This window comes from Talpa occidentalis, unplaced genomic scaffold (genome assembly GCF_014898055.3).
Source record: "Talpa occidentalis isolate TD23 unplaced genomic scaffold, MPIMG_talOcc4v2.1, whole genome shotgun sequence".
Lineage (NCBI taxonomy): Eukaryota > Metazoa > Chordata > Mammalia > Eulipotyphla > Talpidae > Talpa > Talpa occidentalis.
In genome coordinates, this window is record NW_026555331.1 from 99,471,702 (window position 1) to 99,495,209 (window position 23,508).

At 36.8% G+C, this 23,508-nt stretch overlaps 1 long non-coding RNA gene across 10 annotated transcripts in view; it reads left to right on the plus strand.

The window, feature by feature from the left end:
- Nucleotides 1-23,508, plus strand: part of LOC119248466 (uncharacterized) — a 495,811-nt gene that overhangs the window by 441,615 nt on the left and 30,688 nt on the right. For 8 of the 10 annotated variants that reach the window (XR_008550761.1, XR_008550755.1, XR_008550757.1 and 5 more), the window contains one exon: nucleotides 285-362. This is a non-coding gene — a long non-coding RNA (uncharacterized LOC119248466). Of the gene's footprint in view, nucleotides 1-284; nucleotides 363-14,396; nucleotides 14,415-20,051; nucleotides 20,142-23,508 lie in introns of those variants that run through there. The other 2 variants (XR_008550760.1, XR_008550762.1) reach the window with 2 other exon arrangements.

The following is a 23,508-nucleotide window of genomic DNA, read 5'->3' on the forward strand; positions in this document are numbered from 1 at the left end:
AAAGTCCTTTAAATCAGTGATTCTGCTAAACTCAGAAGATCTGGTCTCACTCAGTCTCCTGTCTTCCTAGATAAAGCATGAGGGTTCTCTCACTCAACATCCCATCTGGACTAGTATTTCTACCACACACCATGGTTGGATCTATAGAAAAAGTTCTCCTCAAATAGCTCAATTTTAGGAGTTGGGATACATTGCAATTCCACTTGCCCTCTTACACTACAAAGACTAGAAAGTTAAAATATGCATTTCCCATACTCATTACTGAATTTCTGCTTGTAATCTAGGTTTTGCTGACAAGAAACTTGCCAGCAGAAGAGAGCAACATAAGGAGGCAGTCACACTTTGGGGAATCAGATGTTCAGGTAAACAAGATGGCAGGAGGGGTTTGGCTGTGGGACAGCTGTTGTGAATTGTCTTCTTTCCCATTCTTAGTATTATAGGTGCTAAGCACTTGCTAGAACAATCTCTCTGAATGGTTGATCATTTCTGCTAGCTGGGTCCAAACTTTGTTTACATCCTACAAGTTTTGATCACTGCTTAATATCCTGTAATAAATCTTTCAGCTCAAGGTAGCCAGAGTAAATCCTGTTATCTGCAACTGAGAATCTTGAATAAGCTCTAGTTGGCCATGAACGCTAGCTAATATAGAGCTTTTCCAAAGAAGCAGAATGGTCCAGCAAACCAGAGTTGTCTAGAATTCTGAAGTCAGGGCGTGACAGAGTCATACTCCTTCCAAAGGCTTTTGAGAAGAATCTTTCCTTGCCTTTTCATAGCTTCTGGTGAATTGCTGGTAATCCTTGGCTTCCCTTGGACTGCAGCTGTGTCCTACCCATCTCTGCCCCTGCTGTCACATGATCTTTTTCCCTCCTATGTCTACTCTGCATCTCTCTGTCTGAATCTCCCTCTCCTTTCTCCTATAAGGATATGGGTCATTGAATTTGTGAGCTCACCTTTATCCAGTGTAACCTTGTTTTAACCAATTATACCCCAAAAGATCTTAAAAACTTCAATTGTATTGCAAAGATCCTATACCCAAATAAGGTCACTTTCTGAGGTTACAGATGGACAACAATCTTTGAGAGACACTATTCAATCAGAACAGTAATCTAGGGCCTCCCCTGGTGGCACAGCGGTTGAGCACTGGGCTGCAAAGCCACCCTCAGCCTCTGTGGCGCCATTTCGATCCCTGGCTGCCGGCGAGGGTCCCACATGGCGCGACAGACCTCTCCTGCCGCCCCTGCTGCTCCCCTCAGCAGTGTATTTTATAAGTCTGCCTGTTCTGTTCCCCACTCTGGCTCTGGTGAATTCTCTCACCCTCCCGCGCTTCTGACTGTACCCAGTGGTTGAAGAAAGAGAGAGAGAGAAGAGAGAGAGAGAGAGAGAGAGAGAGAGAGAGAGAGAGAGAGAGAGAGAGAGAGAACAGTAATCTAGTACAAAATAGTGCTATGGAATACCCCCTTTAACAGATAATATAGGCATGTTAAGCCTTGATTGACATATTTAGTAAAATTACAAAAAAAATGTTAAGCTACTATGCTATAGAAAAAATGAATAAGGCAAAAGTTAAGGATTAGAGAGCTAATATGCTATTATTTGCATTCCACATCGCACTGTGCTTCAGTCACAGGCACTAATCAGGAAGTTACCATTGAAAAAACTTTGCTTTGAACTCACATAAATCCAGCTCTACCTCATTGGTTCAAAAAGATTTAAAGCAAGTATGTTTTCTCCCTTTATTGAATTTGCAGTTTAGCAGGAAAGTCATATAAAACACTTACTATGCAAATAACTGTTTAAGTAGCTTATAGTAGATACTTTGAAGGAGAATATGAGTCAAGATCTAACCAGACACCAGAGAGGAAACAGCACCTAGTCCGAAACCTTAATTTGCTTGCCATGTGTGTTTGTGCAGGTTGGGCACTGTACAAGCCCAGGGGCTGCTTTTCCATTGTATTCTGTATAAATGTTGTTCCTCAGTCTTTTGCAAAGCACAGTACATACAGTTGAACATGGTAGCCCTACCTAATTATGGATAGGAATTAGATGAATAGTATTAAGCAGATTGTGTGTGGGTACACCTGGTGATAGTGTTAAAAAAGAAGATAAACATTCCATGTAGAGGAGACAGCACATTACAAGATCTTGACATGGTGCAGCAGGAGAGGGGAGAAAAAGAGGGCTTAATAGGGAAGGGAAGAATGCAAGGGACTGTGGTGATGGGTCACACAGTGGGAGAATTAGGGAGACTACACCTGGGGGGAGAAATTAAATACTGTACAAAATTGAACAACTATATAAAACAAACCAAAAAGATCCTGATGTAAGATAGAGCTTCACCTTCTTAGCTACCTGATATAAGGGGAAATTATCTATCTCTCAAAACCACAACTATTTCATTGGTCAAATCAAGCCTTCTAGTATGAACTGAAGCACCGTGAGGAAGTACAGTGCCCTGCCTGGGGTAGTGTTCAGTTTTTGTTTTCTTTTATTTCCTAATAAGCAAGGTGAACTCAGGGTCACCAGTTTGCCACTTAATTGATAGCAGTTTCTTAATTCACACTTCTGCCACTAAAACTCGAGACCCTACAACCAGCAATGTCTGCTAAGTGAGGCTTGCTTTCCAGGTAGCTCTGTGACAAAGGAAGTCCACATCAGAACAAAATGAGTTAATTTTGTTAACTCAAGTTAACAAAATCTCAAGTTAATTTAGACTTGAGATGACTAAAAAGAGAACTGAGGGCCTCCCTGGTGGCGCAAGCGATTAAAACACCACACTATGAAGCAGTCCACAGCCTCTGCAGCACTAGTTCGATCCCCAGCCAGCCAGGGAGAAACCCACATGGCAAGGCGGACCTCTCCTGTCTCGCCTGCTGCTCCCCTCAGCAGTGTGTTTCAGTTGGTCTTCCTGTTCTCTTCCCCCACTCTGTCCCTAGTGAATCCTCTCACCCCCCACATCTCTGGCCTGTACCCCAGCTCTTGTATGCATAAATAAATAAATCTTTAATTAAAAAAAAAGAGAGAGAACTGAAATTATGACACTACCCCTGCCTTCCTCACAGTCTACACCCTCCTGCCCGCACTCCATCCAATCTCATCTCTTGCCCAGTGGCAGTTTATGCTATTCTTGATCTTTCAGGAGGCAGTTTATGCTATTCTTTACCCAAGCCCAGACTCTATTCTTTTTCAACATTTTAACTTTATTTCAGTAAAATATACATAATATGAAATTTACTATTTAGATCACTTATAACTATGCAATTCAGTGCTATTAAATACATTGACAGTGCTGTTCAACCATCACCTGATATATTTCCAGAATGTTTTCATCATCCCAATCAAAAATTCTGTATCCATTAAACAGTAAAAACCCTCCCTTTCCCTTTACCTCAGTCCCTGGTAACCTCTGTTCTACTTTCTGTATTATGAATTTGTCTCTTCTAGATAATTTGTCTAAGTGGAATCATATAATATTTGTTTTTCTGTGGCTGATTTACTTCAAGGTTCATCCAAGCAGTGGTGTAAGTCAGTATTTCCTTCCTTTTTATGACAGAGTAATGGTCCATTTTGTGTGGCTATCACAATTCGTTTATCCCACAATAATCATGTTGCAATGCTATTGTTTGGTCCAAAACTGTGAGCACCTTGAAGGTAGATGTATTAAGTAGAATTTCTAAAATCGACCCCCATAAATCTTCTTCCTAAATCCCTGGGACCTGTGCATATGATATCTCTCCTGAAATTAACCTGGATTAGATGTTTTCAATATAATCATAAAAATCTCTAGCAGCACATTTTTTCTGACTGGGGCTAAAGAGAAAGCAGGAAGATCAAAGTAAGAGGAGGATTCCACACACTATTGCTGGCTTGAAGATGGAGAACCATGTAATAAGAAATGCCTTACACATCTGAAAGAGCTGACAGATGCAAAGATACAGGGATCTCAGTCCTAGAAATACAAGAAACTAAATTCACCAACAACATGAATGAACTTGGAAATAGATTTGTCTCAGAACTATACCTGAGTTCTTAGCCTGGCTGACACAGGTGAGATCTTGAGCCGAGAGAGATTTCCTGCTACACCATGCTGAATTTCTGACACACAGAGTTGGAGATTAATAAATGGGGTCTTGGTTAAGTAACTAATTTGTGGTAATTTGTCACTCAGCAATAGAAAAGTACTAAAGCAGGCACTCTGTCTTTTCATATTTAATCCCCATTGTTTAACACAGTACCTGGAATTGATTAGCTCCCCACTAAGAACTAATCAAATAATTGATGGAGAAAGGAGGTAGGAAGAAGGGAAGATGGAATGAAGATCAAAGGAAGGAAAAATTTTTAAATGAAAAAAAGAACAGAAATAGAGGGGGAGGAAGTGATAAAAGAGATCTAGAGTAGGGGAGAGTGCTTAAAAAGGAGTTTCACTGAAAACATGGTGGACATGTATCCCCAAAAGTCTGCATTATCCTTCAACTTCTCCAAAAGTTCACGCTAGTCAATCCACCTTTTATTTTCACTAGATGTTTTAATTATTTAATTGTGTAAACTAGACATTTGTTTATTGTTTTAATGGCATGCTTTGTGACTTGAGTGAACAGAAATCATAAATGGATTTTATTTTAATTAAAAATAGTTAAAATTTAAAGTTTGAACATTTCTGATCTTTTATGCACCCAGGTAGTAAAGAATGGCCTTCTGGCAAAAGTCCCTGTGGGCAGTAAGTGATATTAATTTGTCTGGATTTTGAAGGAACTTGGCAGAAATAATTCTGAATTATTTTTTTGTGAAATTATATGCCTTGTTCTACCTTAAGAAACTAAAGTTGAGTTGATCCTTTACATGACCATATATCTGAATTTTGAATAATGTAAGAGATACCCAAATGTCTGAAATCTTTATGGTTTCCCATGTAAACAGCAGGATAAATAACAGAAAATATCTTCCTCACCCACATACTACAGATCTTGTAATTTACCATTAGAAGTTCGTTTCTTTAGAGTACACACTGATGTTAACCTTGAAGAAATGCAGCTACATTACTGAAAGGAATAAAATGTAAGTTCATTAACTTTTAAATATTATATATCTGGTTCTCATTGCTCATGTGCAAGGGAGAGAAAATCTGTTTGGATAGGAGAACAAGCAAGTGAAACTAATATCAAAGTAAACTGATTTTGTTATTCTCTATAGTGTAAGCCCTGGATGGAAGATTGTAATTAAGTTCTAATTTAGATTTTTTTTTGTTTTTTTTGTTTTTTTTAATAGAGGCATGCTTTATTTATTTGTTTGCTGGTTTGTTTGTTTGTTTTGTTTATACAAGCACTGGGTACAGTCAGAAGCACGGGAGGGTGAGAGAATTCACCAGAGCCAGAGCGGGGAGCAGAGCAGGCAGAAGGACCAAAGTACACTGCTGAGGGGAGCAGCGGGCGGCAGGAGAGGTCTGCACGCCATGTGGGACCCTCCTCCGGTGGCCGGGGAGCAGCCGGGGATCGAACCGGCGCCACAGAGGCCGCGGGCAGCTTCTCAACCCAGCGCTCAACCGCTGCGCCACCGGGGAGGCCCGACTAATTTAGATTTTTACAACCTGATCTACTACTGCATGGTCAAAGGCATGCTCAAATATCGAGGCAAAGAAATTTGCTCCCTTATTAGATACATAAATTGGTTATATTCTCTTTTACATTGATGATTAAAACAGATTTAAAAATGAAACATTTCTTAAATATTTTTCTTCCCATCAACATCATTCCTTTATTTCCATATTAACGATTATAAATCATATTTTCCCCAGTTTTTTGAGCTATAATGGAAAATTAAGACTTTCTGAGGTGGTGAATGACAAACTCATTTCTTAAGAAAAATAGGAATACTTTTGGTCATATAATTGAAGACTCCAGAAGTATGCAGATTTCAGATATGGTGGATAGGTGATTTCTTGTGTCAAAAGTTAATAGAGACCTCTCCTCTTTGTCTGGTTCTATTTCTTCCTCTCCATCTCTAACTTCTTTCATTCCTTCTCAACTCCTACACCCTTCAATCTCTTTTTTTCTTTCTCTCTCCCATGTTTCAAATCTGCTTTTCCCATGTTATCTTCAATTATGGAAATTTTTTTGCACTAGTAGAACAGATGGTAACTATAGTGCTCCAGAATACATTCTGCTTTATAGCCTATAATTTCAGAGAGAGACACTGGTTGTAGCATAAGTCCTGGGAATGATCCTGATTGGCCAGGGATGGGTCACTTTCCCATCCCTGAACAGGAAGATTGGTTCCCTGTTCTCCACATGAAGAGGGGTTCTTCTAACAGAACAGGAAGGCAAATGTTTTATGCAGAGAAATCTACAGATTCCCAGAAGTCTAATTTCTGGACTCTGTTCAGATTGGTGGGATTAATCAATACTTGGCTTTGTTTCTTTACCTAGAGGGCAAAGTTTCTATTTCACGTTGATGTGAAATACAAATGTATAAATATTCCATATACCTGTCACCCAGCTTACTCCAATGTTAACATCATATATAACTATAGTACAGGAATCAAAACTAGGAAATCAACATTGGTATAACACTATTAAGTGAACTATAGACTTTGGACATACCAGTTTTCCATCTAATGTCCTACTTTTGTCTCAGATCCAATCAAAGAATCCATATTTCATTTTATTGTCACATCTCCTTAGTTTCCTCCAATCTGTGTTCATGCCTCAATTTTTTTCTTGTATTTTATGATCCAGACATTTTTGAAAAGAACTGGTTAGCAGTTTTGTAGGCTGTCCCTCAATTTGGGTTTATCTGTTGTTTCCTCATGAGTAGATTATGGGGATGTAGTCTGGGGAAGGATGCACCAAAAGATTTCTTTTCCCAATAAACAGAGCATGTGATGCCAATATCTTAATTCTCATGATGTTAGCCTTAATTAGTTGGTTACATTGGTATCTACTGGCCTTCCATACTATAAAGTTACTGTTTTTTTCCCAGTATAATTTATAAATATTTTAAGACTATGAAAATATCCTATTAATCCTCCAATTTTGTTCACATACCTTAGTATCCATGAGAGGATCTTGTCTATGACAATTATTACATATTATTAATTGAAAAGTTTCCATACAGAAGAGCTTTCCTGTGTACTTTATTTATACATTTAATTATTTATTTGTATTGGCATGGACCATGGGTATTTGTTGTGTTCTGTGGGTTATGATCCAACACTTTTGTTATTTTACTGCTCAAATGTTTCCCATTTTGACCCCTGGATGCTCTTTCAGGTTGTCCCTACTTCACTTCTTGTGACTAGAAGTGAAGGAAAGGCAGGAGATCACATGGTTTTTGAACAATAGAAATGCCATCAGCATTTTACATGAGTTTCTCATGTAAGTAACAACAGCTCCATGTGATAAACATTACTATCCCTTCTTCATGGATTGTAGCTCTAAGACTCAGCTAGGCTAACCAGCTCTTCCAAAGTCACAAGCAAATGTGGGGTACAAATTGGATTTATACCTGAATTTGTCTGATTTGTGAGCCTCGTTCTGATATACCACACTGCCTTGCTTTAAGAACTCAGGCCTTGCTTTGGGCAATGTTCTAGTAACTGAATGCTTAGGATTCACTCTTTCTGCATCAATTCCCCCAATTCTGGACTCCTGTCTCCATTTTCCCAATCTCCTTTCCCCTTTCCCTCTGTGGAAGTCTGTGACTTCTGTGAAGTCATAGACTCACACATCATGTTTCCAAAGGATCATGGAAAAGTTCTGATTCGAATCTCACAATGCAAATGAGAAAAATGAGGGTTAATCTGGGGAATATAGGTAGTGAGCTAAGATTAGAACCTTAATCCCTCACTTCTAGTTGAATATTCTCTCCCTCACATGATCAGAGCTCAGTTCTCTCTGTCTCTGAGTTGGAAAATGCATTCTAGATGCTGAAGGATTTTCAGGGCTTAGCAGAACTACAGAGAAACATCTATTCATTCATATCACTGTACTAGCATCTCTTAGAGTCCATAAAGGACCTCTAACTCTGCATCTCTTTAATATAAAAAGTTACAGTTTTGATCCCTGGAGGGATCAAATGGACCTTTCTGAACATAGGGAAAATTGATTCTTTAACATTTTAGAATCTTCCTAGCCCATTTAAGTCTGTGTGTGTGTGGCCTGGGTGGGGAGGGGGCGGTTCTCAAAGGGTCAGATATACCAAAAGAACAAAGAGGAAACCAGAGAGGTATAGAAAGGGGGAGATAAGGGAAGACTTTCCTGTCAGTTAAGCACTTAAAGACTTGGCTAAATTTTGGGTCACTTACATTAAAGCTATTAAAAAGTACTTCATAGGAAATTGGCTCTCCCAAAATGGAATGTTAAAAAATTATTAATATGATATTTAGAAAGTAGAAACCAGTCTTAACAATTACTGCCTAATATATAGCATCTTAGCAGAAGCTGGGTGATACTTTTTCTTAGTAGCAGAGAAAAAACACAGTGAAGGAAAAAAACTCAAGGTTTGCATGATATTCGCAATTGAGAGCTGGGGTCAGGTCCTATGAACTGTGCACAAGTAGCTGGTAGGCATACTGGCCAAAAAAAAAAAAAAAGGTGAAACTATTTACTAATTGAGCATGTAAGTACCTAGGCGGTGAGAAAGGCTTCACATATATATTCTCTGTCACTTACATGACAAAAGTGCAAGACCATTATCATTCATTTTGCATAAGAGGAAGCTGAGGTCAAAGAGGTTATTCTGCTAAGGTCACATGGTTAAAGTGGCAGCCCCACCCAGTCCAGAAAGTTGTGTGGTTTCCACCAGGCAGCCAGATCTTGACAGTAGGGTGAAGGGGCAAGCAGTGTTGTGGGGTTTTTTGTTCGCTGGTCTCATCAGGAAAATCTGTCTTCAGCCTACTGGGGGCTGGAGTTCAGGGAAAGGCTTTCAGCCTTCTAGGAGTGTGACAAAGACAGGAAGTCATAGCAGAGTTATAGCATAAGAGATAGGGCGCTTAGCAAGCCATGTCTAGGATAGAGATGAAAATAACAGTGATTTGTGTCCACAGGCAAGGTCCATATCCTCTTTACATTGTATTAGAGTAATAGTCATAACTTTCTCATAGGTTTTTGTGAAAATTATATGAGATAATATATGCAAAAAGGTAAGAAAGCCCTGTAACAATACAGATGTCAGTATAATGCAATTGGTAATCAGTCCATGCCCTGGAACTGCAGTTGTCTGACTGTGGGGAGGGCTGGCTTAGATTTCACCAACCTGGTGATAAAGAAATTCAAATTTCACATGGTTGACTTTTCAGGACCCCACTTATAATCTATGTTAGGAATTTATTCACCAATGACTACAACATTGTAAACCTTTATTTACTATGTTTTTGGGGATTTTTCTGCAAACCTTATTAAATGTACAATGGTCGTGATAATAGCACTTAAAGGAAAAAAGAAGAAAGCAAATTTAGCAGGAATCTAGCCAGTCCTTAGTTCATAAATATGGACCCAAATTTAGGAGAACGCCCTCTTCTGTTTTCCCAAAGCCAGGGTTTTAATTCAGGAGAGCCACAGGAACCCAGTAATCAGTCCTGAGATGCTAGACTATTTAAATTCTCTTTGCTTGTGTCAGGAATGACCCAGGAAATGGGGGCAAGGCTGCCTTTCAAGAAGGGATGTCAGCTCCTCTGAGGGGATTTAGAAAATAGATCTATAGAAGTGAGATAAAGATATATAAGTCCATCAATGCTTTAAACCATAGAAACGTTGACAGGGTACAAAACTCATCATGGTACAAAACTCTCCTGATAGTATCTTTGATGCTCCTTGACAGTTTCCCAAATAGAATTGATATTTGATTGCACATAATCTGCCTAATAAAATCTATTTAAATTGTGACATTTTTAAAAGTTGTTTCTAGTACCTCAAGTAGCTTGAAAGGAGAATTTTCTTTTGTACAGCTAAATCACATAATTGGTTTTAAACTGAATGGAAATGCACTGATTATCAATTAAGCAATGGGATTGATAAAAATGCTGCACTTGGCTATTTGTTTTCAGGCTTTTTCTTTCTTCTTGATACTCCACATTTACTTCTATCAATCTAGTGATTAGAAAAACAAAGTTCTGGTAAATGATGAAAATGCTATACAAACAGAGCTATGAAGCAAAAACTTGTGCCAAGTAATGATGCTCTGTTCATTTCAATGTGTCTGTCAGCGAGTGCACATAGCAATTTTCATTAGGAGCTTTTACTAGAAATAAATACGGAAACAAATTTAGGGGAAAGCCATTGCTTATTTGTTCTTCCCAGGGAACCCCATTTGGCTGCATCTTCAAATATGTGACTTCTACATTCTGTTGATACAGTTGGAGCCTGAAACCTACCGAGTAATGAGTTTAGATTTTGTCTACACAACACCAACATAAGCAATTGGAAAGTGAAAAATTCAGCCAAATAATTGGGCTTTGTGTGTGGAGGTTCCTGCATGACTTTAAATAACCAGTTAGTTCTTTTTCATTCAGTAAAAAGAGAATGCATTTGGACTAATTGGCTCTTTCATCACCATGTGGACCACATTATCAGTAATTGGCCTAGGAGAGTTAAGTACGTTGGAGTGGGTTTTTGTGTATGATGGAATGGAGAATAAAGGGAGGGAAAAGATTGCTGAGAAATAAGAATTAGCAGGTTAGCCAAGGAAGGTTCAGAGTGAGAGTAGGAATGGAGGTATAAAGATGATGGGCAGAGTCTCTTTTAAGATCTCCTGTGTATTACCATCCATCCTTCTTCACACTCTATTTCTTTTACCTATTGCACCAATTTTATAGAGCTATGGTTCTCAGACGTGTGGATCACAGATGCCTGGAAGTCATGGTAAAACAGATTTCTGGGCCCATCCCCAGAATTTAAAGAACTGCATTTTGAATAGGTTTCTAGGTAATGCTGATACTTCTGTTCTCTGGACTGCACTTTGACAATAACTGCCCTAGAGAAGGCATTTTAAATGTCATTTTAGACACCTTTTGGCCAAAAATGGATCGACCTTGAGGTGATTGTGCTAAGTAAAAAGGTCAAAAAATGAAGATGATGGATAGTTTCACTTATGTGTGGAACATAAATAACCAAAAAGCATAAACTGGCAAAATAAAGCAAAAACAGGGCCTCCCTGGTGGCACAGGTAGTTGAGCACAGCACTGTGAAACTGTCTTCAGCTCCTGCCAGGAGAGGCAGACCTCTCCTGTCATGCCCGCTTTGCCCCTCAGCAGTGTATTTCAGTCAGTCGGCCTGTTCTGTTCCCCTCTCTGTCTCTGGTGAATCCTCTCACCCTCCCGCATACCTGGCCTGTACCCCAGTTCTTGTATGCATGAATAAATAAATCTTACAAAAAAAACAAGCAAAACCAAATCTTAGACTTAGTGAAAAATTTATTGGTTACAAAGGAAACAGGGGAGAGAGGAGGAGATGAGGGAAGGGAGAGGTCATTGACCAAGAGGTTTGGTGGAGGGGGAGTAAAGCACGAGCACATACAAAGGAGTAAAAATGTAACCCCAAAATTATAATAAAAATTTTTTTAAATGTCATTTTAAAGAGAAGTTTGTAGATGAGAGACTAAGAATTTTGTCCAGGGATACACATGTACTGAATAGGGAGTGGAGTTAGGATGGAAACTCCTATCTCTTTGATTCTGTATTCCAGGCTGCCTCCCCAGATACAAGGTTGACAGGGACCTGATAACCCAAGTCGACAGGCACTTTAAAATCTTTGTCCTATGTTTTGTCTCACTTTAAAATCTTTGTTTCTTATGGCATGGACATTGCTGACCTTATTCCTGAAAAATATTACCTCTCTGGTGTTCTAGGTCCATTCTGTCTCTACTCCTTTTGTACCATATTTTTAAATGGAAATGTTTCCCAGGATATGTCTTTATTTTGTTAGGATACTATTTTGGTGTATGAACAGATGCTGTTTTTGTAGTGTTTGGTGAGTGACCACACCCATTGAGAGCTATATTCAAGGCACCTCGGCATGGTGTTCTGGAGTATTTGCCCATGTTCATTACATTTTATTAACCTGGACTGGCCATCTAAACCTGACCTCCTGGGAAATAGCATTACCTGTCAATTCATCTGTATCTACAACCACAATGTGCATTTCCTGGTTTCTTTGATACAAAGAAAAACCATCCTTCTCTGTTTAGTCTCCATTTGTCAATATATAATTTAGTGGCATTTATAATCAAAGGAGTCCTGAGCATTACTAATAAAATAAAATAGCTATTCTAAGTAGTTTAAGTAGATGATTTTCAGACTTTTAAACAAAATCATATACTTTTTATCTTCACATGTTACATAAACTTTCATACAGATTCACAAGTAAAGAGGGGTTTATGATTCTTTAATCTAAACTAGGGCTTCTGACTTCTACAAAGGGTCAGATAGTAGAGAACTTGGTTCTTGCTGGCCACAAACTCTTTGTCGCAACTACTCAGTTCTGCCATTGTAATGTGAAATTACCCATAGACAATATGTAAGCTAGTATACTTGGCTGGATTCCCAAAAAACTTTACTTGTACATGCTACAGCATGGATGGAACTGAGAAGCATTGTGCTAAATGAAAAAGAACAAGTACTGTATGCTTGCGTGTAGAGTATCTGGAATAGATAAATTCATAAGAACACAATGCAGAATAGTGATTACTAGAGGCTGCCAGGAGGGAAGAAGGGAAGTCAATGTTTAATAGGTACAGAGTTTCAGTTTGGGATGATGAAAATGGACTGGAAATGGATAATGGTAATGTTTGCACAACACTGTAAATGTAGTGAATTGTCCCTGATTTATACACTTAAAATGGTTAAAGGGGTAAACTTTATGTTATACATATTTACCACAAGTTTTTTAAACTTTATTTTATAAAATTGGGCAGTTTGCCTTCAGACTGTAGTTTGCCAACCATGATCTAAACTATCCTTTGTCCTGCTAACTATGCATCTTTCTTTGCCTTAGTACGTCTTTGCTGTTGTTGAAATAGCTGCTGCTGCTCTTTGTTTCATTCCTTCATTATGCCATGTAACCAAAATGTTGCCTTCGTGTGCAAAGGGAAGAAAAACTGTTTGCATACACTGGGAACTACCTTTCTTTCTAGAGGTACTCCATCCTGAAGGCCACAACATTAGTAGATGCAGATCTAGAGCCATAAATACAAGTGTACTATTCTGTGCATCTCCAATTATCATAATAATACAAATACATCTGGGGATAAGCCTGAGCTGATGTTCATTTTTGCTGGTGGGAGTCTACAAAGCCTTCATTTTCCCAGGTTTCTTGGTGGCCAATGGCATTGCTTAGGGTGCTAGTGTTAGGCTGGCAACAGAACGTCTCTCTCCATGAAGGTTGTTGGCTTTTGCACAGGTAGACCTGTGGCCTAACTCATCACTCCGCTTTAATCAATTAGGTAAATTGGCCTTGAGTTAATCATCTTTGGAAGACAATGATGACTGCTTGAGCTCTCAAACAAACCTGATTCCTCAAAAATAAAAACAAAAACAAAGAAATGCTCAGATTTTAAAAGGGAGCATATTTTTTAAATGAATGTATGAAAATCTATTACCATTGCCAGTAGTTGTAGTAGTAGTAGTAGTGGTAGCACTAGTATTTGATCACTTTAAGTAGACCGCTCCAGTCTATTGATACCTTTTAAAATTAGAATCACTCATTTATTTTAGAGTCTACTTCACCAAAAGTGGTGAGAGTTGAGCAAAGTCACAATAGTAAGAATAATTTTTTTCTATTTTTAACTAATGAAGTGAACAAATTTTACTGATCTAAGATAGGATTCTTGATTTCCAAAGGATTTTTGCCTTTAAAAAACTTGTCTTTTTGTTGTTACTAATCATGCAACATTTTTAAAGCACCCTTATTATCTGCATAAAAGACTAGAAAATCCTATCACTTGCACACTTGTACATTTTTTAGTGCTTTTGTCTTTTCCCTAATTTCTATAATGAGTCTTTTCATGTCCATAGGGAAAAAAACATTGAATTTAGAAGTTTCAAAAGCATAGACATCAAATAACCTCAACAGTCATTTGAAAGCAAAAGAGATTGTTTTAAATTTTTAATGACCATTCCTCCTTTTTTTCTTTCAACACTTGTCCCTGCTAGCAATAAAACACTGATTATAAACAACTTATTGGACTTTCTGAGGATAAATGTTGTTTCCAAATCAAAAAGAAGAGTATCTTTGTATTGAAAACTCTGCTTTCTTTAAATGCCTTGAATCTGCAGTATTAAATGCAATATTAAATATATTTAAGTAATGCAATATTAAAATTGCATAACATATTTAATAAGATAAAAATGTAGAAGTTTCACTTGAAGGTCTGCTTTAACTGTAAACCCATTTCGTCTACACATTGTGCAGATTCTCAGCTATAAGGAGGAAGACAGAGAGCAATGATGGCTGCAAATTTATAGTCTCCAAAATGATTAGGTTACCACATTCATTTCTAAGCCCATGAAGTATTTACAGATCGCTTGAAAAATCACTCTAGTTTCCGGCATGTTACCTGTTGACCTTTGAAAGTGGAAGCAAGTGAATTTTGCCATCAGTATCCTTCTTTCATTTTGAAGTTTAATATAGTGTCATTGGTTCTCCAGTATCCACGGTGCCAATTTCCTACTGATGTCTTATATCTTGGGTTTCTTTTTCCCATTTAGAAAGGTAGTGATGAAATAGGTGAAGTAACTTTGAGCACAGAAAGCCCATGTAATTACATAGTGTTTCCAGCACAATCCACAATGTTCTGACACTGGATATCAGTACAATGATAAGTAAGAGCAAAGAGCTTGTCAGGTTCAGGAATGAGTGGAGCCTCGGCTAAGCACAAGAGCATTTCTGAACAAAGGTGGTGGCTGCGGACGCTTGGAAATCAGAACGTTATGTTGAGAATAAGCTGACTTCTGATCATTTCTGGGTCTTCTATGAAGCTCATTGTCTTTTAAAAAGATAGCATATCCCACACATAAAGTGAAATGCTTCTTTTCTGAGAAGACACATTCAAGAAAGGGGTGGTTTCCAACCATGCCAGAACATGGACAATTGTTAGGGGTACATACATAATTTCTTTTTAAAAAGTGACTTAGAATTCTTCCATTTGACAAAATTTGACTGGCTGCACTAATTGGACACATACAAATACAACCTCCAATTTTCCTATTGAAAATCAAGGGCCACCCTCTTGGTATTTTTTCTTCATAACTATTACTCTCCAGGGCCCGAAATGCTTGCTGAGCTTTCCAAAGTACCTGTTCCTGTTTTTGTCCTTTTTAATTATTTGTCTCTGACTATGCATAAAAGAAATTAGAACAAATACTTTTATATACGTCCAGGTGTTATTTTCCTGCCTGAGCATTTTTTAGTTTGGCTGTTTTCTTGATTTTCAACTTCTAACTGTGAGTTCTCCAGTGCACTCCTTGTGTAGCTCTTACAACACACTCCCCACCCTGCAGGTAGTCATGCCCAGCAGCTCTGAGTCCTTACATGTGAAACTGCAGGGAGAACAAAGAATCCTTCCGCATCTCTGACATCCCCTAGCCTCAGATTAAGAGCATAGATTTAATAAAAAAAAAAAATCACCTCTGAAAACAATCTCTACAATTCTAAACATAAAAATAACCATTACCATTGACTATCAGGTGCTGCCCTTTGTAATTCAAATATACAATAGATATTTCATCAGCCCAAGGAGAAGATTAGGGAGCAATAATCTCATCTCCACTTCACAGGTATGGAAACTGAGGCTAGGGCATATTAAGAAACTTGTCTAAATTCCTCCCTGCTAGTACACATTGAAATCAGGATTTCGCTTCCATCAAATCCCATGCTCCCTCTGTTACATGGCATAAGTGTCACTCAAATTCCTTGCTCTCTCTTCTGGATATGTAAAAATCTGTGAATATTCCAAGAGTAAAAAGTTTAAAAGTCCTAAATCAATACACAAAAAACATATAAAATATATACAGGACCTCCCTGGTGGCGCAGGCTGTTGAGCGCAGCACTGTGAAGCTGTCTGCAGCCTCTCAGCGCTGGTTCGATTCCAGCCGGCCAGCGAGAATCCCACATGGCAAAGCAGACTTCTCCTGTCTCGCCTGCTGCTCCCCTCAGCAGTGTATTTCATCAATCTGCCTATTCTGTTTCCCACTCTGTCTCCGGTGAATCCTCTCACCCTCCCGCGCATCTGGCCTGTACCCCGGTTCTTGTATAAAAATAAATAAATCTTTTATAATAAAATAAAATAAAATAAAATATATACAGTAGGTCACAAATTTATTTAATGCTTAAAAATATATTAAAAGACAGAACTAGTGATCCAAAATGTAAGCAGTGCTTCTCTTACTGCCAATGTTTACTTGCTTTTTATACTTTTCTTTGTCTTACAAATTTTCCATAATAAACATGATACTTTTAAATTTAATACTTGTTTACTTTAAATGCAAGAAATTTTAAATTTAAATGCACTATTTAAATGCAAATAGTATAATGGACTGGCTTTTCTAGAGTGACTTATACATTTGTCATGTTGTCATGTTCAATTGACAATTATCATTGGACTTAGCATGTCGGTGAATATTTTAATGTCCAAGGGAGGGCTTTTATATGCAAAATGAACCACTTAGAGCTGTCTAAATATGCAATTTGTAACTGTAGTTAATTAAAAGACTGAATTTTTCTTAAGCCTCTAAATTCAACTTATAATTTTTGCTAGTTGATTTATGAATAAATAATTTGTATTAAAATAAGCACAATCACTTTTACTTATGTTTGATTCATCTTAACTAATAATTTTATATATTTGATGATCTTATATCATTATTAAATCCTTTCAAATGACATTTCACTGAATTCCCTTAAACATTTTAAAGTATGCATACAAATTCAAATATTTATTTATTTTCTCAAATACATCACATCCCTAATAAGGCTTACAAACTAAAATAATCTTTATTACTTCTTGAGCAGCTTTTTAAAATATAGCAAATTGAATTTACAACTTTAGTAAGCATTCAAACATTATTTATAAGCTTAGTTAATTACATTCTCTAATGCATGTCAAATTTAAGTCACAAGTACCAATCAGGCATTTCTAATTAAAAGTACAAGGCAAATAATTAGATCCTCTAACATGTCAGACATTTTCTAACATGCCATCTCTGGGACATTTCAAAATTGCATATAAGAAGCATAAATTATCATTGACTTAAAATATATTCCACATAAACTGACTATTAGAGTATTAATACTTTTCTGTAGACTTACTTCATTATCGCCATACTTATTTCTACAACTTTCTGGGTTTGCGAAGTCATTTATCTAAATAAAGAGTGAAAAACACTATCTCCAGTAGTACCAGTTTCCTTGACTTATGATTCAAAACTAAGACACAGCACAGGATCTGTGTAATTAGTCTGAATTTAGAGACTAGACTGTGAGATCAGATTTGTGCTTCTTTTTCCAATCCAGTGCTGCTTGCTATATCGACAGGGGAACTCAAAAGCATGCTCTTAACTTTCATGCCATTTTATATCCACAAAACATGTTCCTTGGATATATTTTGAATTTCACCTTTATGCAAATTTTTTTCAGGTTTTTATTGACTGATTTAGGTAGATGGAATTCAGTATCTCCCATATTAGCATCCCAATTGTCTTCAATTAGCATTAATTGAATTTTGTACCTCCCTGGTTATGACACCCTTTTAATATGTTACTCATCATCTTGCTTCTTGACTGTTTCATAGTCATTTTATTAATTACATAATAGGTTATTTGTAGGTTATGTAGATATATGCAAAATGTTTATAGATTGCTTTAAATCTTTATTCTAGCACAGTAAATCATTGTTTCCATGTTAAATTACATTTAGGTGACAATTTAGGGGCAGCTGGTTTATCAGGCCACCAACCCTTAAGGATAGCCCTCCCAAATTAATCATATAATAACGACCATCTCTACACAACCATGAAGTTTTTCTTCTAATAATTACAGGAGTTTATAAACCCCCTGCAGCATACCTAAGTAGCCTCATTTTTATCATTATTTTCAGAAAGTCTAAACTGTCTAGGTTAGGTGCATAATAGAAATTATAATTACCCACCAAATTAGCATAACAATATTTACCATTGCCTACCATGGTAATGAAGTTGTTTCCAATGTTTAACACTATAAATGAAGTCACTGTGAACATATATTTGATCATGAACATAGTTTTATAGTTCTGTTAGATTATTTCCTTAGGAAAAAAGTTCCCAATAGTAGTATTACTCAGTGAGCAGATAGATGTAGTTTTGGCTATTCTTAGGTATTATACTCACTTGTTTTGTTTGTATATTATTTAATATGGGCAAGTTCATAGCTATTCAGTGGCACTAAAATATTGTTTTGATTACTGGAAACAGCAGTTTTGTTATAATATGTTTGCTGGTTGCTATTTTACAATATATGATTTATCTATTTCTAACCTTTGGTCATTTATTATTAGTGTTTGCTATTTGTCTTGAAAATTCAAATTAATTATTCATGTACTATTAACCTATTGGTACTCATACAAACTGTTTTCTGTTAAAGTTTTCTTATATTTTATATACATATTAAAGATATTTATTTTAATTTCTATGACAAAGTATATAAAAATATTCTAAATAATGATTCTCTACCTTTCTTTTAAGAAATAGAATCTGTTTTAAAATATATATTTGTTCCATGAGAGCAAAAATAATGATTATTTTATTCACAAAGATCTCCAGGATCTAAAAAACAGCCTGGCACTCAGTGGCTATCCTTTGACATTTTTCTATTTAATAATTTAATTTAATTTAATTTAGAAATTAGCAATTCCAAAAATGTTTGGCAATCACTAAAGTTTGGATACACTTGACATTATAGTTCATGTTATTTTTAATGTGTATTAGCATGTAAAAGGATTATTTTTTAAAAAAGTTCTTTTACCCAAAATATGTACAGTTGTGTTTAGGTATAGAATCTTCATTGATCTATCATATAACACAGAAGAAATGTTAAATAGACTAGACTTCAAAAATTATGTACCACTATGAAACATTCATTTATTTAATTAATTTATTAATAGAAAGGTTTTAGATAGTTATTCACATAAAAAGTGTTACAATATCCTATAATGGAAAAAATTACATTTAATAAAGTAGCTGTAGCAATGCTGAAAAGAAATTTCTTATTATTTCAGGATTTTTTTACATATCTTTCCCTAAAATTTATGTTAATGATTACTATTAGTGTGTAATTTACAGATATTTATTTGAAAACCTCACATTAATACACATACAAATACTGTAATCAAATCAACCAGATTATGAACATCAGAGATTGGATATTTGCTTTTAAAAAATTAAATATTAATAAAAATACTAATAGTTTATAGAACTCTAAACTTAAAATAATATAATTCATAAGTAAATTTTTCTTCAGAAATTTATTTAAAATTAAATTTATAGCACTTTCATAAAGTTGGCACTCTTTAAGTAGATCCTTTACTTCTCATCAATGAAAAAATCTAAATTATTAAATCCTTTTCTGTTTGGGATACTCATTTCTCTATACAAAATATCTTTATTATTGTACTTCAGATTTGGATGTTGAAAGATAGACAGGGCATCACTCTTTATCTCCATAACATTCACCCCCCCAAAGCTGGAAATGTTTCAAAATTATAATTTTTCTAAAACTACAGTCTCAGAACAACCAATTGTCCTAAGGAAAGATAGGAAAATCCAGGGTGTCCCTGGTGGTGCAGCGGTTGAGCACTGGGTTGCGAAGCTGCCCACAGCCTCTGCAGCGCCATTTCGATCCTAGGCCACTGGGCGAGGGTCCCACATGGCACATAGACCTCTCCTGCCACCCGCTGCTCCCCTCAGCAGTGTACTTAGTTAGTCTGCCTGTTCTGTTCCCCACTCTGGCTCTGGTGAATTCCCTCACCCTCCCACGCTTCTGACTGTACCCAATGCTTGTATGAATAAATAAAATAAATCTTTTTTTTAAAAAAAAGAAAGATAGGAAAATGAAAAAGAAGACAGAATCCAAAGACCGACTCTACTGGGCAGAGCACAAAAGGAATATGTGACTGCCATATAAGTAGGTAAGGAGAATTCATAAGCAATTTCTAACAAAGTACTGTCTATTGGCTAGCATGATATTACAAAACCCATGTAAATTGCAGATACAGAGAAATCCACCCATTGTGGCTCTTCTTCACAGACTTGTGTTTGATGCTCACAAACAAGCTTAGGAACATACTTAGTGTAGATAAAGAGGGAATATAAAAGGAGTTCTACTAATCTAATGAGCACAAGAGGAAAAAGAAATAAAATAGAAAAAAAGAACAGACAATTTATTAGCAAGATATCAGATCTTAACTTAGCCATATCAATACTTTAAATATGGTTTAATGGCTTAAACACCATCGAGGACAGATTGTTAGATTAGATTAAAAAACCAAGACTCAACTATGGGTTTTCTGTAAGAACCTCATTTTGATTATAAAGACATCTACTTTAAAGACATATCATTTCAAACACTAATCAAAATATTCAGATTATATAAATAAATTTCCACACCCTGGTTATTATAAACATTATTAATACTGGTTAATCCTTTTGGGAATGTAAACCAGTGTAGTTCCTTTTGAGCATGAACAGATTTTTATTTGAGACCTCTGGCTGATCTACAATGGTTCACAGGCAATCTGTCCTTATGAAAGTAAAAAATGGAAGGAAACTATTCACATGCATCTCACAAAATTGAGATTGTTATTTAAAACATTGTTTTCAGATTAAATATTAGCCTCAAAGAAATTCTATTATGTCTTTAATAATTGTTGCTTTGAGTTCTCGAAAAAAAAAACCTGCATTTGTAAGCTTATCTTAGAAAATATTTTCATTTTTTAAATATCTATTATTTTGCATTTTAATTAATACTAGTGTACCTTATCCCCCAAGTCACAAAAATGACCCAGTAGTTACTTATGGAAGCATCAAGTTAAGATGGCAAAGAATAACAAACTCTACAACACAGAATAATTTAATAAAGAAAGATGAATAGCATATCCCTACTGTGAAATCTAAATATGACTCTTTCTGGTCAGGGAAAAATGAATATGGAGTGGAATGGTTTTATACAAGGAACTGAAAAAGAAAAGTACAGATAGAAAATGCCATTATAATATCTAACTCTTGTATATGATTCTACTGTCAATCCACTTACCCCACCCCCCAATAAATTTGAAATTTTGTCAAATAATATGAAATTTTTGTGCTTCTGCTCCATTTCCCAAAAAGGTACATTTTCTCTCAGTAAAGCAATTTAGTTTTTCCAAAACAATCAAAAAACTGTATTTCCAATATAATGTTGATAAATTGTATCACTTCTCCCCAACTATCAAGACTTTATTTAATACTGCACACTTCAAAGCAAAGTAGGGACAAGTAGTACTATTGCTAACAGGCTGGGAAAATTAGCCACAGATATTAATAATATACATTTTGCTCAGTAACAAAACAGAGCAACCTTTGGCAACAACCCGCTACCAAATGACACTAGTAGATAATAGCATAACATAAATAGCATAAAAATTTAAAGAGCACTGTCATTTGGTGAAGTGGCCAGGTTCAGTATCCAAAATATTTAACTGATAAGGCACAGACACCAACCAATCAGAACAGATGCCCACTGTAAGTAAATACAGGATTATAGATGTGTGTGAACTTGCTTACAAGCAAATATGCAACTTTACATCTGTGCACAATTTGAATCAGTTCTTGGCAATTGTCTGATATTCAGGTGAAGGATATGTACTTGACCATGTTTTCCCTTTATCATTTAAAATCTTGGTGTTCTACTTAGGAGAAGTTATGGACAAGATTAATCTAGAGAGTCTTCTTGACAGATTCAACAAGTCAATAGCTAGGTGAAAGAACCAGAACTTTAAGAGATAGGTATTTGCAGAGGTGTTCTTCATGGTATCCTGTGTATTCTACTCAAAATAATTTTTTTTTTTTTTTTTTATATAGAGGCATGCTTTATTTATTTGTTTGTTTTGTTTATACATGCACTGGGTACAGTCAGAAGCGCGGGAGGGCGAGAGAATTCACGAGAGCCAGAGCGGGGAGCAGAGCAGGCAGAAGGACCGAAGTACACTGCTGAGGGGAGCAGCGGGCGGCAGGAGAGGTCTGCGCGCCATGTGGGACCCTCCTCCGGTGGCAGGGGAGCAGCCGGGGATCGAACCGGCGCCGCAGAGGCCGCGCGCAGCTTCGCAACCCAGCGCTCAACCACTGCGCCACCGGGGAGGCCCCTACTCAAAATAATTTTAAGTTCACAATTAGTTTTTTACCCACCTCATTTTCTCTAGTGTCTGCTATAGGGTCCCTTTATTTGAACTGTTCAAGTTTCTGACAGAAGAGTTGCCCTTTCTTTTGACAAAAAAATTTGTGTCAAACTTCATGAACTTAAGTTAGATTTTCTCCTGTTTAATGACCTGTCTCCCTTTTGTATCTGAGATGACTGGCAAAGATTAACACCAATTACTTTTCTTTCCCATTTGGGGCACCAACAGACATATTCCCTATGTTCTTTACTAGAAATTTTACAAAGCAATTTGTATGAAAATGTCTTGTCACATAAGATAATGCATGCAAACCCCCTCCTACATTTGTTCAAGACTCTTGTAACATATATAAATTATCCCTTAGTGAGGAAATTGCAGTCAAATCTTATAGTTCCCCCTTTTCCTTGTGTGCAAGTTTAACTTCTCTGGATGAAGGATGATTCAAAGGCATCCTACCTGTGAACCGTGATATGAACTAGAAAGTGTGTGCTGGGATTGGTACTGACAGCACCCATGGTATGTGCAACAAGAAAGGACATCAGTACATGAATAAATGGGAGCTTTACCCAAATGCCAACCCCCAGCCTTCTGTTTCAATAAAGAACGGCAGGAAGGTAGAATGTGTCATCAGATCTTAATTCAGGGTTAAAAAAAAAAGTAGTGAAAGTTGTAAATAAGATCTGTTCAACATGCTGAGTAGAGATGGATAGCATGTTTAAGGTTCTGCTTTTTCACATTTAATTTAGTTTTTGAAAGGAAATAAAAGATGAGGTGAACATTTCCTTTCCTCTCCTCTTCTCTCCCCTCCCCTCCCCCTCCCCTCCCCCCCCTCCTCCCTCCCCCCCCTCCCCTCCTCCCCTCTCCCCCCTCCCCTCCCCCCCTCCCCTCTCCTCCCCTCCCCTCTCCTCCCCTCCCCTTTCCTCCCCTCCCCTCCCCTCTCCGAAGCCAATAAAGTCCATTTCTGTGATCTTACAGTCTTGGTTAAGTGGTGTATCTCTGCAATACATGTGGTATTTTGATTTCATTCTGAAATATTCTAATTTTAATGGTAAAGATAAGATTTTTCAGTTTCTCAGGAAAACCAAACTGTGGTTTATGGTTTCAGCAAGAGTTTGATTGTTTT